We start from the raw sequence: 17553 nt of genomic DNA, 5'->3' as shown, positions 1-17553 counted from the left end.
CATACTCCAAGGAAGGAGGAGTGCGGGCACACTCAGAAAGGGGATCTAAGTAGCACTGGGTAGATGTGAGGCTCTGATTTTTATGGGTGGTTATAATTTGGGCATCAAATACTCATGTGGGGTTCCAGGGAACAGGCGGGGATTTCTAGGAACTCTGCATAATATTACACAATGCTCTACATTAGCTACTATGTGCAGGTATATAGTAGCAGGTAATTTCAGGCTACCTGGGTCTTTGTGTGCATTTAAGTTGCAGTTAAGCAAAGCAACAGCAGCAGAACACTTGTGAGATCATGAGAAACCACAGAGCTATCAGAAGTTTGCTTAATTGCCACAAACTGTCAGGTATCAGACTTTGTTCCCTGTTTTTTGTTTCTCCTGCAAATATCCAGCACTTCCCTATTTTGCATGCCTTACTACCACAATGCTAGGTACTTAGCAGACATTCAAAATGTAATTAGCAATTAAAAGAATATCCACTCCAGACAGATGGCTTCACATCCTTCTTTTCCTGATGAAAACTGAAGCCTTTAGCAGAAACTGGAATTTTCTTTTTTTTTTTTTTAAGATTTTATTTATTTATTTGAGGGAGTGAGCAAGCACAAGCAGGGGGAGAGCCAGAGGGAGAGGGAGAAGTAGGTTCCCCACTGAGGAGGGAGCCCAACTCAGGGCTCCAACCCAGGACCCTGGGATCATGACCTGAGCCAAAGGCAGAAGGCAGATGCTTAACCGACTGAGCCACCCAGGCACCCTTGAATTGTTTCAAGAGTTTTTGATGCTTTTCTATAATTATCCATTACTCAATTGACAGATTGGGCTACAAATTCTAGAGCCTTAGACTTAAGAGTTGTATGGATAACACTAGGTAAGAAAGTTTACCAGAAATAACTGTTGCATAATAGTAGAAAAACTAATCATAGCAGTAATTACTTCTCAAGTAACCGTTTCACAGGACAGACAGGGAAACTATTTTAAGGCATGATTACAGAAAGCCATCAGAAGTTTGTACGGCTTTAAAAAAAAATTAGGGGCACCTGCGTGGCTCAGTTAGTTAAGCATCTGCCTTAAGAGATAAGAAATCGGGGCCCCGGGGCGGCTCAGTCAGTTAAGTATCTGCCTTCCGCTCAGGTCATGATCCCAGAGTTCCGGGATCGAGCTCCACATCCGGCTCCCCGTTCAGGGGGTGTCTACTTCTCTCTCTGCCCCCTCACCCTGCTTGTGCTCTTTCACTCTCTCTCTCTCAAATTAAAAAAAAAAGAGAGAGATAAGAAATAATTTCTGATTTTGTTTACGATTATATCTTCAGTGCCTACAACAGTGCCCAGTTTAAAGTAGGCACTCAATAAACCTATTGCGTGGATTAATGAACACTTAAATTACTTTTAATTGTTCACATTTTAAAAACAAAATAAATCCAAAACATTTTCATTGCATCATGACTTATATTATTTACAGTGTAAATAGGATATATCTCTCTTTCAGAAAGCCTTCCCTAATCTATCCCCAAGGCTCCTACCACCTAAGCTGGGCTCAGATAAATATGCCTCTTTCTATGAACTTTAGTCTTACCTTTCTCATAGCACTCAGTACTTAATACGTTTTTTAAAGGTTTTATTTATTTATTTATTTTAGAGAGAGAGCAAGCAGGAGCAGGGGGAGGAGCAGATGGAGAGGGACAAGCAGACTCCGTGCTGAGTGAGGAGCCCCACATGGGGCTTGATCTCATGACCCTGAGATCATGACCTGAGCCAAAATTAAGAGTCAGATGCTTCACCAACTGAGCCACCCAGGTACGCAGTACTTAATACTTTTTATGTATTTATTTCCTATTTGGACTATAGAAACTTTTTTTTCCAATTTGCTTTCCATAAAACAAATACATATACAGAGTTCAAAAAGTCAACAGTACTACAAGGCAAAACAGTATTTGTCCACCAACTACCCATCTTCCTCCTCAGAAGCAACTTACTTTCAACTCTTTTAGTGGTTTCTTCTGAGATTTATCTCCGTATTTCTAAATTACATGCTTAAGCTGATACTGATCTTAATTTGTTTTAACTTTAGATAGTATCCACAGACTTCCTACTATGGAAGATAAGAATTTGGCTGTCTCAAACATTCCCCCTAGAGACAAACAGAATTATACACACACATATGTTCCTATCCCACCTACATCTTCCGAAGATGATTTCACTAAGAGGTAACAGTATTATTCATGGCTGAGCCAAATATATACTATAAAACTTTCTAAATGCCCCTCAAAATTTATTTTCTCCTTTTCCCACACACATAGCTAGATTGTCTTTCCCAACCTTCCTTACTGTTAGGTGTGTCCTTAAGATCAAGTTGTTACCTCCTCCATGCTCTCCTCGTATCACTGTATAAAATTCTCAATCATCCATCTTCAGGCACAGAGCCAACAATTATGTTCTAATCCAGATCACTGAGTCTCAAGTTTCTGTGCATCAGAATCAGCTAGTTCCAAAATGCAGATTCTGATTCTAATTTGGAGGACTGACATTCTGCATATCTAATAAGCCCAGGTAAAGTCAATGCTGTTAACACTTGGCCATACTTTTGGCTGGACAACATCATCAATGGAACTTGGGCCCCTGAGTGACCACACAGAACTACTCATCTGGATCAGGTGACCACTCACCTAGCAATTGTTATATGAAAGAAAGATAAAATTCTATTTTTTAAGGCACTGTACTAATGGATTTCTGTGTCATGGTAGCCCAGCCTTTTGACTTAATATATATATATAATAATCACATTTTTTTTGGTATACTTTTCAATTTTACCTGGAATTAATCATTACCTCATTTTTCTTAAGATTTTTTTACATACCTATTGATAATTCATTGACAGAACCATAAATCTGTGAATATGTTCAAACACCCATCACATAGTCTATATGTTTGTTTTTGTTGTTCTCTCCTTGAACATCCCCTGTCTAGCACTTGCTGGTCACTACTAGTCTTTTACCACAGCTGTCACCCTGAAACTTCCTTTCACTATCATCCTACCAATTCTTATCCACCCTCATGCTGACTTCTGTCTTCCTCTTCCACAATTTACTCCCTCTTTTTTGGGTGGAGTACATCCTCCAGTACCTAAGAAAGGAAATATGAAAGGTAGTAAAAAAAAAATAATTATGCCCAATTTCTGCATTTCATTCTGTGTAGACAGGCATCCATTATCATAACACTCTGGACTTTTTTCCACTCCCCTCATTCATTCTTTTCCCAAAGACATGGACTAACATATTTCATCAGTGAGTTTGTGAAAATGATGTAGGTAAAACTAAGTATCTCTCTCTCATCCCTCTTCACAGCTAGCTGTTCATAAGGAAGAGAATTCCACTTTCCCATTCGTACTCTAACATTTACAGGTGTAAGTCCCACACAGGGTCTGCAGTTGTGCCTATGCCTGAGTAAGTCTAATTCTGGCACTGAGTATTAATAAACAACTTGAAAATAAAAAATCCATTCTCCAAAGTGAATTTTATCCATAATAAAAATGATAATCTGGGGGTGCTTGGGTGGCTCAGGAGGCTAAGCATCTGCCTTCAGCTAGGGTCATGATCCCAGGGTTCTGGGATCAAGCCCCACACCAGGCTCCCTGCTCAGCAGGGAGTCTGTTTCTCCCTCTCCTTCTTCTCCGGCTCGTGCTCTCGCATGCGCGTGGTCACCCTCTCTCTCTCTCAAATAAATAAATAAAATCTTTAAAAAAAAATGATAATCTGATCTCCATATGCTTCTTTCATCTTTCAGAATTTGTTCAGGATTCAGGAAGGGAAACAGTGCTAATTATTGGGTCCCTTAAGTCCCAAAAAGAAGTAAATCTTGTAAGACTTTATATGTCTTAAATGTCTTTTCTATCTTCATATGTTGTTTAATTAGGTTTAAACTTCTAGGTTAGAAATCATTCACTCAAAATGCAACAGGTATTGTTTCAATGACTTCTAGTTTGTAATGTTAATACTGAGAAAATCATGCCATTCTTATTTTCCATCTTTTTTACTGAACTGCTTTCTTCCTTATGGAAACTTTCAGGATATTCTCTTTGTCTCAGTGTTCTTTTTTTTTTTTTTTTTTTTTTCAGTGTTCTGTAATTTTTTTTTTTTTTTTTTAAGATTCATTTATTTATCTGAGAGAGAGAAAGCACACATGCAAGCAGGGGAGGGCAGAGGGGGAGGGAGAGAGGATCTCAAGCAGACTCCCCACTGAGCACAAAGCCCGACACAGGGCTTGATCTCACAACCCTAAGATCATGACCTGAGCTGAAATCAAGAGTCAGAAAGTTAACCAATGAACCACCCAGGCTCCCCTCAGTGTTCTGTAACTTCTAAATGATAAGCCCTGGAGCAGATATTTCTTCATTCATTTTTCTTGGTATTCAGTTTGCTCTTTTAATCTCTAACTCAAGTCCCCCCCACTCCTAAAAATTTTTTCTTGTATTATGTCTTCTATCATTTCCTCCTTTTCATTTTCTCTTTTTTTCTAGTTCCTATTAATTGGACTTTATGCATCCTACATTGATTCTCCACTTATCTTACCATTTTTCTCCATTTTCCACCTTTATTTTCTTTCCTGAGTGATTTCCTCACCTTTATCTTCCAACTCTTCTACATTTGGAGGAGAGGAGCACAGGAAGTACATACTTTCATTTCTAAAAACACTTTAACTCCCTGATTATTACTTCTTACAAAACTCTGTTCTGGTCTCATTACTATCATCTCTTACATCTGAAGACTAATAGTTTTTCTTAAATTTTTTTCTGCTCCTTGTAGTTTCCTGAATTTCTTACTTGTTTTCTTCTCTATCAAGCACACTAACATACGCATAGGAAAGAGTAAGAGAAAAAAGGAGAAAAATATTTGAAGAAATAATAGCCAAAAATGTGCCAAATCAGATGAAAGACACAATTATACACATCCAAAAAGTCCAATAACTCCAAGCAGAATAAACTCAAAGAAATCCACGCCAATCAAGACCCATTATTATTCAATTTTGAAAACCAAAGAGAGAATTTTGAAATCAGCAAGAAAGAAGCAACTTCTCATGCACAAAGTATTCACAATAAGATTAACAGATGATTGGGGCGCCTGGGTGGCTCAGTCATTAAGCGTCTGCCTTCGGCTCAGGTCATGATCCCAGGATCCTGGGATCGAGCCCCGCATCGGGCTCCCTGCTCTGCCGGAAGCCTGCTTCTCCCTCTCCCACTCCCCCTGCTTGTGTTCCCTCTCTCGCTGTGTCTCTGTCAAATAAATAAATAAAATCTTTAAAAAAAAAAAAAAAGATTAACAGATGATTTCCCATCAGAAACCATGGAAATCAGGGGTGACCGGGCAGCTCAGGCAGTTGAGCCTCCAACTCTTGATTTTGGCCCAGGTCATGATCTCAGGGTCATGAGATTGAGCCTGGCATAGGCTCCACACTGGACATGAAGCCTGCTTAAGATTCTCTCTCTCCCCACTCCCTCTGCCCCACTCCCTCCCTGGCAAGAAAAAAAAAAAAAGTACAAGGATGGAAAAAGGTATTCCATGCAAAAAGCACTACAAAGAGAGCTGGGTGGTCATATAATTGTTAGACAAAATACATTTTAAGACAAAAGAGATTACAAGAAACAAAGAAGACATTATATATTGATAAGGAGATCAATCCAGGGGTGCCTGGGTGGCTCAGCTGGTTAAGCATCTGCCTTCAGCTCAGGTCATGATCTCAAGGTCCAGGGATCGAGCCCCACATTGGACTCCCTGCTCAGTGGGGAGCCTACTTGTCCCTCTGCCTCTGCTCCTCTCCCTGCTTGTGCTCTTGCTCTCTCAAATAAATAAAATCTTAAAAAATAATAATTGGAGACTTCAATACCCTACTTTCAATAATGGATAGAACAACCAGACAGAAAATCATTAAGAAAGTAGACAACTGGGCACCTGGGTGGCTGAGTTGGTTAAGCGACTGCCTTCGGCTCAGGTCATGATCCTGGAGTCCCAGGATCGAGTCCCGCATCGGGCTCCCTGCTCAGCGGGGAGTCTGCTTCTCCCTCTGACCCTCCCCCCTCTCATGTGCTCTCTCTCTCTCAAATAAATAAATAAAATCTTTAAAAAAAAAAAAAAAAAGAAAGAAAGTAGACGACTTTGGGGCGCCTGGGTGCCTCAGATGGTTAAGCATCTGCCTTCAGCTCGGGTCATGATCCCAGGGTCCTGAGATCGAGCCCATATCAGGCTCCCTGCTCAGCGGGGAGCCTGCTTCTCCCTCTCGCTCTGCCTCTCCCCCTTCTCATGCTTTATCTCTGTGTCTCAAATGAATTAAAAAAAAAAAAAAAAACTTTAAAAAAAAATTAAGAAAAAAAAAAGAAAATAGAACACTTCAACAACCCTAATACCAATTAGACCTAACATACTCAGAAGCCTCTACCCAACATCAACAGAATACATATTCTTCTCTACTGCACATGGAACATTCTCCAGAACAGACCATTTTGCAAGGCCACAAGACAAGTCTTAATAAACTTAAAAAGACTGAAATCATACAAAGTATCTTTTCTTATCACAACAGAATGAAATTAGAAATCAAATCAATACAAAAACTGGAAATTTCACAAATATGTAAAACTTAAACAATGCACTCAAATCAACCAATGGGTCAAAGAAGAAATCACAAGGGAAATTAGAAAATACTTTGAGACAAATGAAAACAATGTACATTTTACCACATTTTCTAAAAACGGATAGAAGAGGGATGTTTCCCATAATTTTTAAAAATAAGGATTATAGGGCGCCTGGGTGGCTCAGCTGGTTAAGCGTGTACCTTAGGCTTGGGTCATGATCCCAGAGTCCTAGGATCAAGCCCTGCATCGAGCCCCTGGCTCAGCATGGAGTCTGCTCCTCCCTCTCCCTCTGCCTCTCCCCCCCGCTCATGCTCTCTCTCTCTCTCAAATAAATCTTTAGAAAAGATTCTTTAAATTAAAAAAAAATTATAAAAGAATACAATAAACAACTGTTTACCAACAAATTGGATAACCCAGATAGAATGGTCAAGTTGTACAAACTATCAAAACAGAGTCAAGAACAAATAAAAAATCCAAATACACTTACAACAAATAAGTAGATTAAATCAGTAATCAAAAACCTCCCAACAACAACAAAAAGCCCACAACCACAAGACTATACTGGTGAAGTCTATTCAATATTTAAAGAATTAACACCAATCCTTCTCAAACTCTTCCCAAACACACTTGAAAAGGAGGGGGCATTTCCTAACTCATTCTCTGAGGCCAGCATTACCCTAATATATGAACATACAGTCAAACAATCATCAACAAAATATTAGCAAACAAAGTAAAGAAGGATAGCTGGAAGAAAGGCAGGCAGACACAAGGGGCCCCCACCCAAGGAGGAAACCACCCTTAAACACCACCCTGAAAGGAGCCTCCACCCTTTCCCACATGATAGGTATATGATAAAAACCTGATAGGGTGACAGGAGCACAGAGAGTTAATCAGATTAAAAGAGCCCACCAACAAGCCCATAAAAACTGCTAGACTGGAGTGCCTGGGTGGCTCAGTTGTTAAGCGTCTGCCTTTGGCTCAGGTCATGATCCCGGGGTCCTGGGATCGAGCCCCACATCAGGCTCCCTGCTCCGCAGGAAGCCTGCTTCTCCCTCTCCCACTCCCCGTGCTTATGTTCTCTCTCTCGCTGTCTCTGTCAAATAAATAAATAAAATATTTAAAAAAAAGAACAACAACAAAAAAACGCTAGACTTAGAAACTCCAGTGGCAACCCTCTTGCGTCCCCTCCCTCTTTAGGAGCTTTGTACTATCACAATAAACTTTGCTTTGCTGCCCACCACTCTTCGTCTGATCTACCTTTTTATTATTCAAAGCAGCATGACCAAGAACCACAGGCACTAAAGGAAAAGAAATCCTGTAACACAAGCAGCATATTATACACCATGACCAAGTGAGATTTACCTCTAGAATGCCAGGGTGGTTCAACATACAAAAACCACTGTAAACACCATATTAACAGACTGAAGGAAAAGGAAAATATAATCGGCTTGACTGATGCAACAAAAAGCATTTGAAAAAATCCAGCAGCCTTTCTTGAAAAAAACATTCAATAAACTTGTAATAGCAAGGAACTTCCTCAACATGATAAAAGTCATCTTACAAAACAAAGACACAGCTAACTGTTCCCCTACAATCAGGAATAAGACAAGGATGTCTGCTTTTTCCACTTCTATTTGACATAGTACTGTTGTAAATTACTGCTAGAGCAATTAGGCAAGTAAAAGGAAAAAAGGCAGCCAAATGGGAAAGGAAGAAATGAAATTATCTTTTTCAGATGACATGATCTTTTAAGTAAGAAAACCTTTAAAGTGCACCCAAAAAAAAAAGGCACCAAAAACAGAACTAAAAAACTAATTCAGTAAATTGCAGAATACAGAATCAACACAAAGATCAGGTCTATGAAATTAAGAAAATAATTCCATTTACTTTAGCATCAAAAAGAATACTTAAGAATACATTTAACTAAGGAAGCAAAAAATATTCTACATACTTTAGCATCAAAAAGAATACTTAAGAATACATTTAACTAAGGAAGCAAAAAAAATTCTACACAGAAAACTACAAAATAATACTGAGATTAGAGTTAAACAAATGGTACAAGATCCCAAATTCATGGATTCCTTCCAGTCTATTTTCCCTGCCTACCCCTTCCTTGCATCCTGCTTTCAGCTTCTAATCACTGCCCTCAGGTAACTGAGGCCAGAAATCAGAACTATTTAAGCTCCTCTTAGAGCCCCAAGGGATAGAAAACTGGAAGACACACCTCTTACAATGTTCATCATTCACTTAAAAGGATTAAGCACTCCACCCCTTGCTTACTGTTATTAAGCTCGAAAATCCCAAGAATGGCTTAGGCTTTTTCCCCCAGAGCTGCCAAAAACTGGAGACTAGGCAGAATTCATGATGTGCAGCCCACTGTGTACTCAACCATTCATTTCCTTCACTTATCACCAATAACTTAATTAACAATATTGTTAAAATGCCAATACTACCCAAAGTAATCTATAGATTCAATGCAATCACTATCAAAATCCTAGGGGTATTCTTTGCAGAAATAGAAAAACTCATCCTAAAATTCATATGGAATTTCAAGAAACTCTGAAGAGCCAAAAGAATCTAGAAAAGGAAGAAAAAAGTTGGAGGACTCACACTTCCTGATTTCAAAAATTACTACAAAGCTACAGTAATCAAAACAGTATCATACTGGCATAGAAAAGACATAGATTATTAGAATAAAACAGAGAGTCCAGAAATAAGCCCTCACATATGTGGTAAATTGATCTGATAATGATGCTAAAAGTATTCAATGGGGAAAGGACAGTTTTTTCCACAAATGGTGCTAGGAAAAACCAGATACCTACATTCAAAGGAATTAAGTTGGACCCTGGCCTTACACCAGTTATAAATATTTAATCAAAACAGATCAAATCAGATAAAGACTTATAATTAGTATATTATATAATTTATTAAAGCACTAATTGGGGGGCGCCTGGGTGGCTCAGTCAGTTAAGCATCTGCCTTTGGCTCAGGTCATGATCTCAAGGTCCTGGGATCAAGCACTGGGCTCCCTTCTCAGTGGGAAATCTGGTTCTCCCTCTCCTTTTACCCCCTTGTGCCCTCCCTCTCTCTCTCCCTAATAAATAAAATCTTAAAAATAAAAAGGCACTAACTGTAAAGCAAAAGACTGGAAAAAATCTCTAATGACCATCAATACCACATTGGTAGGGAAAACTATCATAAAATCATAAAATATGTTACTATACAGCCATAAAACAGAATGAGGAAGTCTCTATTCTGTTATGGAGTGACAGTGAGGACCTATTTACTGTTAAATTAAAAAAGTAATACACACAGCAATATGTAGTAAGTAATTCTGTGTAAGAAAAAAGAAAATGGGGCACCTGACTGGTTCTGTCAGTAAAGTCTGCAACTCTTGATCCCGGGGTTCTGGGTTCAAGCCCCACGCTGGGGGTAGAGATTACTCAGAAATAAAATCTTAAAAAAAAACCAAACAAACAAAAATATATATACTTAAATTTTCAGAAATAAACAATGGGGGCACCTGGGTAGCACAGTCAGTTAAGTGTCCAACTCATGGTTTGGGCTGGGGTATTGGGATCTGGCCACATGAGGCTCTGTCCTCAGAGCGGAGTCCTCCCTCTCCCTTTCCATTGTCCCTCCCCCTCCTTATGCACCTTCTCACACTGTCACTCTAAAATAAATAAATAGGGGTGCCTGGGTGGCTCAGTCGTTAAGCGTCTGCCTTTGGCTCAGGTCATGATCCCAGGGTCCTGGGATCGAGCCCCGCATCGGGCTTCCTGCTTGGCGGGAAGCCTGCTTCTCCCTCTCCCACTCTCCCTGCTTGTGTTCTCTCTCTCGCTGTCTCTCTCTGTCAAAATAAATAAATCTTAAAAAAAAAAAAATTTTTTTTAAATAATAAAATAAATAAAATCTTTTTTAAAAAGTTCCAAAGATGTAAATTTTAAAATTACACTAAAACTATACCTTATATTTTATTTTTTTAAAGATTTTATTTTTAAGTAACCTCTACACCCCATGTGGGGCTGAACTCGCAACTACAAGATCAAGAGTCACATGCCCCACTGAGTCTGCCAAGCACCCTACCTTATATTTTAACTTACATACACACACACACACACACACACACACATACTATAAAAACTAGTAAGTCTTCACAACCTTGCATCTGGCAACAGCTTAAGTATAATATCAAAAACAGACAACAGGGGCACCTGGCTGGCTCAGTCAGTGGAACATGTTACTCATGATCTCAGAGGGTCATGAGTTTGAGCCCCACAGAGATTACTTAAAAATAAGTAAGCCTTAGGGTGGGAGGATGGGTTAGCCTGGTGGTGGGTATTGAGGAGGGCACATTCTGCATGGAGCACTGGGTGTTATGCACAAACAATGAATCATGGAACACTTCATCTAAAACTAATGTTGTAATGTATGGGGATTAACATAAGAATAAAAAAATGAAAAAAAAAAAAAAAAATAAGTAAGCCTTAAAAAAAAGAAAAAGCACACAACAACCAAAAATACTGGATCATCAAAAAAAATTTATTTATTTATTTGAGAGAGAGTGAGAGAGAGCCCAAGAGGGGGTAGGGTCAGATGGAGAACCAGACTCCTGCTGAGCAGGGAGCCTGACATGGGACTCGATCCCAATACTCCAGGATCATGACCTGAGCCGAAGGCAGTCGCTCAACCAACTGAGCCACCCAGGCACCCAAAAATACTGGATCATGAAAATTTAAAATTTCTTCCTTGACATCTTTCTTGGCAATGATTTTTCAGATTTGACACCAAAAGTAAAGGCAACAAAAGCAAAAATAAACAAGGAAAACTATCAAATTAAAAAGCTTCTGGGCGCCTGGGTGGCTCAGATGGTTAAGCGTCTGCCTTCGGCTCAGGTCATGATCCCAGGGTCCTGGGATCGAGTCCCGCATCGGGCTCTCTGCTCCTTGGGAGCCTGCTTCTCCCTCTGCCTCTCTCTCTGTGTCTCTCATGAATAAATAAATAAATAAAAATCTTAAAAAAAAAAAATTAAAAAGCTTCTGGGGGAGGGGTGCCTGGGTGGCTCAGTCGTTAAGCGTCTGCCTTCGGCTCAGGTCATGATCCCAGGGTCCTGGGATCGAGCCCCGCATCGGGCTCCCTGCTCCGCGGGAAGCCTGCTTCTCCCTCTCCCACTCCCCTTGCTTGTGTTCCCTCTCTCGCTGTGTCTCTCTCTGTCAAATAAATAAAATCTTTAAAAAAAAAAAAAAAAAGCTTCTGGGGGGACGCCTGGGTGGCTCAGTCAGTTAAGCATCTGCCTTCAGCTCAGGTCATGATCTCAGGGTCCTGGGATCGAGCCCCACGTTGGGCTCCCTGCTCAGCGGGGAGTCTGCTTCTCCCTCTGCCCCTCTCCCTGCTCGTGTTCTCTCTCTTTCTCTCTCTTGCTCACTCTCTCTTAAATAAATAGAATCTTTAAAAAAATTAAAATAAAAAGCTTCTGGTGCTCCTGGGTGGCTCAGTCAGTTAAGTGCAGCTCGAGTCATGATCTCAGGGTTGTGAGATCGAGCCCCAGGTTGGGCTCCACACTCAGCAGGGAGTCTGCTTGAGATTCTCTCCCCCACCCCCTAACACCCATGCACACACTCTCTCTAAAATAAATAGGTAAGTCTTTTTTAAAAAATTAAAAAGTTTCTGCATAGCAAAGTAAAAAGGCAACCTACAAAATAGGAGAAAATAGATGCAAATCACATATCTGACAAGGGGCTAATACTCAAAATATATGAAGAACTCACAGAACTCAATAGGTTAATAAAACACAATCAGATTTTAAAATGGGCAGAGAACATGAACAGACATTTTCCAAAGAAACCATACAGATGGCCAACAGGACATGAAAAGGTGATCAACAACACTAATCATCAGGAAAATGTAAATCTAAACTACAATGAGATATCACCTCACACCTGTCAGAATGGCTATTATCAAAAAGACAAGAAATAACAAGTACTGGCAAGGATGTGGAGAAAAAAAAATCCCTATGCACTGTTGGTGGTAATATTAAACTGGCACAGCCACAATGTAAAACAGTGTGGAGGTACTCAAAAAATTAAAAAGAACTACCAAATAATCCAGCAATTCCAATTCTGGGCATTTATTCAAAGGAAACAAAAACATTAACTCAAAAAGGTATCTGCACACCCCCCCATGTTAACTGTAGTGTCATTTACAATAGCCAAGACATTGAAGCAACCTGTGTCCATGCATGGATGAATGGATAAAGAAAATGTGGTATGTATATACAATGCAATATTATTCAGCCATAAAAAAGTAAAAAATCTTACCATTTATAACGACTGGGATGGACCCTGAAGACATGTTAAGGGAGACAGATAAAGACAAATACTGTATGATCTCACTAACATGTAAACCCTAAAACAAACAAACAAAATGAACTCATAGATATACAGAACAGATTGGTAGTTGCCAGAGGCTGGGCCTGGGAAGAAGGAAGTGGGCAAAATAGGTCAAAGTGGTCAAAAGGTACAAACTTACAGTTATTAAAAAAAAATAAGTTCTGGGGATATAACGTACAGCATGGTGACTACAGTTAATAATACTGTGTTGTACATTTGAAAGTTGCTGAAAGAGTAAATCTTGAAAGTTCTCATCACAAGAAAAAATAATTTGTAACTGTGTGGTGATGGATGTTAACTAGACTTATTGTGGTGATCATTTCACAGTATATACAACAAATATCAAATCAGTATGCTGTACATATGCTGTACATAATGTACAGTAGTGAAACTAATGTTATATGTCAATTACATCTCAATAAAAAAAGTAAAACATGTGTTCAGCAAGGACACTACCAAAAAAGTGGGAAAAAAAAAATGGGAGAAAAAATCTGCAAATCACGTATTTGATAAGGGTCTAGTATCCAGAATATACAGACTCCTACAATTTATCAACAAAAAGAAAAACCACTTAACAAATGGGCAAAAGACCTGAATATACATTACTCCAAAGATAAATAAATGGTCAATAAGTCCATGAAAAGATGCTCAACATCATTAGTCATTAGGAAAATGTAAATCAAAACTATAAAAAAAACACCACTTCATACACACTAGGATTATCAAAAAAGCAAAAAATAACAAATGTTGGTAAGGATATGGAGAGTTTGAAATCCTCACACAGGGCGCCTGGGTGGCTCAGTCGGTTGGTTAGCAGTCTGCCTTCGGCTCAAGTCACAATCCCCAGAGTCCTGGGATAGAGTCCTGTGTCCAGCTCCCTGGTCAGTGGGGAGCCTGCTTCTCTCTCTCCCTCTGCCTCTTCCCCCACTCCTGTTCTCTCGCTCTCTCGCTCTCTCTCGCTCAAATAAATAAAATCTTTGAAATCCTCATGCAACTGCTGGTGAGAATAAAATGATGCAGCCAATGCAGAAAACAGTTTGGCAGTTCCTCAAAAACTTAAACATAGAATTACCATATGATCCAGAAACTTAAACATAGAATTACCATATGATCCAGTAATTCTACTCCTTGGTAGGTATCCCAAAGAACTGAAAGCAGGGATTTGAACAGTTATTTATTTGTATGCCCATGTTCACTGCAACATCATTCACAATAGCCAAAAGGTGGAAGCAACCCAAATAACTAACAGATGAATGGATAAATAAAATGTGGTATATACATACAATGGAATTTTACTAAGCCATTGAAAGAAATTCTGAAACATGCTACAGCATGGATGAACCTTGACAAAACTGTTTTGTTTTGTTTTTAAAGATTTTATTTATTTGAGAGAGAGAACACGAGCAGGGGGAGGGGCAGAGGGAGAGGGACAAGCAGACTCCCCACTGCGCGAGGAACCTGATGAGGGGCTCGATCCCAAGACCCTGAGATCACAACCCCAGCCGAAGGCAGATGCCCAACTCACTGAGCCACCCAGACACCCCGAGCCTTGACAACATTGTGTTCAATGAAATGTCACAAAAGTACAAATATTGTTTAAGATATTTAGAATAAATAAGTTCACAGGGACAGAAAATAGAATATAAGTTATCAGGGGCTGGGGCGGAGGGGAATGGGAGATACTGTTCAATGAGTATAGAGTTTCTGTTTGGGATGATAAAAAAGTTCTGAAAATAGTAATGATGATACAACCCTGTGAATGTACCGATGCCCTGAGTTGTACACTTAAATGGTAAGTTTTATGTTATGTATATTTTACAATAAAAAAAACTTGAAACAAAAAAGTTTAATCAAAATAATGTGCACTGAGCATATATAAGGTATCATGGACCTCAAATTTTAAATGTTAATCACTCTAAAATAGCTTAAGTTTTTAAAAAAATAAATTTTATATGGGTAAAATCAACTGACAGAATTTTTATGATCAAAGGTAAGTAGAACTGTGCCCCCTTCTCTCAAAAAAGTCAGTTTTGTGAATAAATGGGATTTCCAAATTAATTATCTAGATATTCACCCAAAGCCCCCAATTATTTAGTTTTTTCTGGATTGGTGAATCCTTTTCCTTCTTTGCTCATCCTTTAAGCTTTTGGGGCCACTTTATTATGTATTAAAATCCTTACCAGCAATTGTCAAAAGAAATTTAAGTATGCTTCTTTACACAAGCAATTTGTTGGCCCAAGATTGTCAACTGTTTGAGGGTTCTTTTCCTAACGTGATGCGGAGATTATGTGGGTCCCCAAATCACCCAAGCCACAATTTCCTTTTCATCTTTATAAATAACCAAGAACTAGCTCTATAGATGAAGAATTCTGTGATGTGAGTTTCGCCAGAGAGCTCTTGATTCTTCTATTATCAAGCAGCTCCTATTTATAATGTATACCTAACACTTTTTGAGAGGGTTTACTTGTTTGTTGGGAATACCTAGTATATCCCCTAGATCCAAAAATTGTGATATGTAATTGTGCTGGTCCTACAAGGCTTTTGAAATTTGACAAACTATCATTCGGAATGAGCCAGGTTACAATGCCTCTATAACTCAATGATGACCACAACATAAGTTGATTTATCAACTCATGTAAAATCCTCCATGAATTCAGGTGGCTCTAAAGGCAGCTAACCTTCAAGCATTTGCTCAACATTCCAAGCTGCTTTGCTAACTTCTCACTTTTAGTAAAATAGGGAAAGAAGGAATAGCACTGATTACCTTTACTCATTTCATTTACCAGAACAGGTCACTCGGCTGCACCTAACTTCAAGGCAATAAAGAACACAACAATGCCTAAAAATAAAAAAGTATTGGGCGCCTGGGTGGCTCAGTTGTTAAGCGTCTGCCTTCGGCTCAGGTCATGATCCCTGGATCCTGGGATCGAGTCCCACATCGGGCTCCTTGCTCAGCAGGGAGCCTGCTTCTCCCTCTCCCTCTGCTGCTCCCCCTGCTCGTGCTCTCTCTCTCTGACCAATAAATAAATAAAAATCTTTAAAAAGTATTAACAATTCTCATCATAATGGTACAACATGAAATATGGCAGCCTCTTTGTCTCAATGCATGTTACTATTTCCTTCAATCCTTTTGTTCAGGGCTAACTTCAGGAACATGTGATCTGTGCAGTCACACAGGGCTCCCTGCTCAGAAAAGAAGACCCTGTGCTTGGTTTAAAATTGCTGTCATCATCTTGAAATTGTTAATTTTATCTATGAATCTGTGTTTTGAGATCTTTTTTTTTTTTAAGGTTCTATTTATTTATTTGAGAAAGAGAGCACATACATGCATGAGTTAGGGGGAGGAGCTGAGGGAGAGGGCAAAACAGACTCCCCACTGATCAGGGAGGCCACACGGGGCTCCATCCCAGGACCCCAAGATCACAACCCAAGCTGAAGGCAGACACCTAACTGACTAAGCCACCCAGGTGGCCCTGTGTTTTGTAGTCTGATGAGACAATAGAACATGCATGGGAGCAGAGGAGATACATGCAAAATGCATGTCTGACATTCCGTTCCACCTCATTTTTATATAGCTTTGGTGATGCCCATAAGCACAGAATTCCAGTGAAACCACCATATGTAGGAATTCAGCAGGACTCAAAGTGAGTTTAAGGTAAGCATGTTGTCTACAAACAAGTAAGCCAAGAAGCCACATTTTCTACCTGAACCATACCTTGCTTCAAACACAGAAGAAAGGTAATGGTGTCTAAAAAATAGTGACCAAAAAAACAAAAACAAAAAACCCTATTGTATCTTTTCTTACTCATGTTACTTCCCTGTATTAACCAACCACTTATGCTAAAAATGATGATGACACAGAAGGAAAGGGAATGACAGAACAAACCACAGTTCCTTTTCCTTTCAGTCCTGCCAAAGTCAAAGGTAGAACATGTTGGGGTGCGTGGCTGGCTCAATTGGAAGAGTATGAGACTCTTCATCTCAGGGTCCTAAGTTCAAGCCCCACCATGCTGAGTGTAGAGATTACTTAAATAAATAAAAGATCAAAAAAAAACAAACAAAAAACAGGAAGGTAGAGGGTATTGGTGGAATGTACAAGTATAAGAAGTAAAATAGGGGGGCGCCTGGGTAGCTTTCTGCAGATGCCTCTGTATCTGCCTTCCGCTCAGGTCATGATCCCAGAGTCCTGGGATCAAGCCCCGCAATGCGCTCCCTGCTCAGCAGTAAACCTGCTTCTCCCTCTCCTCCCCGCTCGTGCTCTCTCTCATCTCTCTTTCTCTCTCTCTCAAATAGATGAATAAAATCTTTAAAAAAAAAAAAGTGAAATAGGGGTGCCTGGGTGCCTCAGTTGGTTAAGTGTCTGCCTTCGACTTAGGTCATGATCCAGGGTCCTGGGATGGAGGTCCACATCAGGCTTCCTGCTGAGCGAGGAGCCTGCTTCTCCCTCTCCCTCTGCCTGCCGCTCTCCCTGCTTGTGTGCGTTCTCTCTCTGCCAAATAAATAAATAAAATCTTAAAAAAAAAAGTGAAATAAAAATAGCTGAGTATGT

General features: G+C 39.7%; 1 protein-coding gene across 11 annotated transcripts in view; it reads right to left on the bottom strand.

Annotated features, from left to right (window-relative positions):
- The window catches only part of TUT4 (terminal uridylyl transferase 4), a 125140-nt gene that overhangs the window by 92806 nt on the left and 14781 nt on the right, over positions 1 to 17553 (bottom strand). Inside the window, exon 1 of one of the 11 annotated variants that reach the window (XM_054512862.2) lies at positions 1970 to 5191. The exons of the other annotated variants lie outside the window; for them this stretch is intronic. The gene's annotated coding sequence lies outside the window, so the exon portion shown is untranslated. Of the gene's footprint in view, positions 1 to 1969; positions 5192 to 17553 lie in introns of those variants that run through there. 11 annotated transcript variants of the gene reach the window in all.

This window comes from Mirounga angustirostris, unplaced genomic scaffold (genome assembly GCF_029215605.1).
Source record: "Mirounga angustirostris isolate CCGP_5_RB_7025 unplaced genomic scaffold, mMirAng1.0.hap1 SCAF_4, whole genome shotgun sequence".
NCBI lineage: Eukaryota > Metazoa > Chordata > Mammalia > Carnivora > Phocidae > Mirounga > Mirounga angustirostris.
The sequence above is the reverse complement of the archived record's forward strand: the minus strand, read 5'-3'. Positions and strand labels throughout refer to the sequence as shown.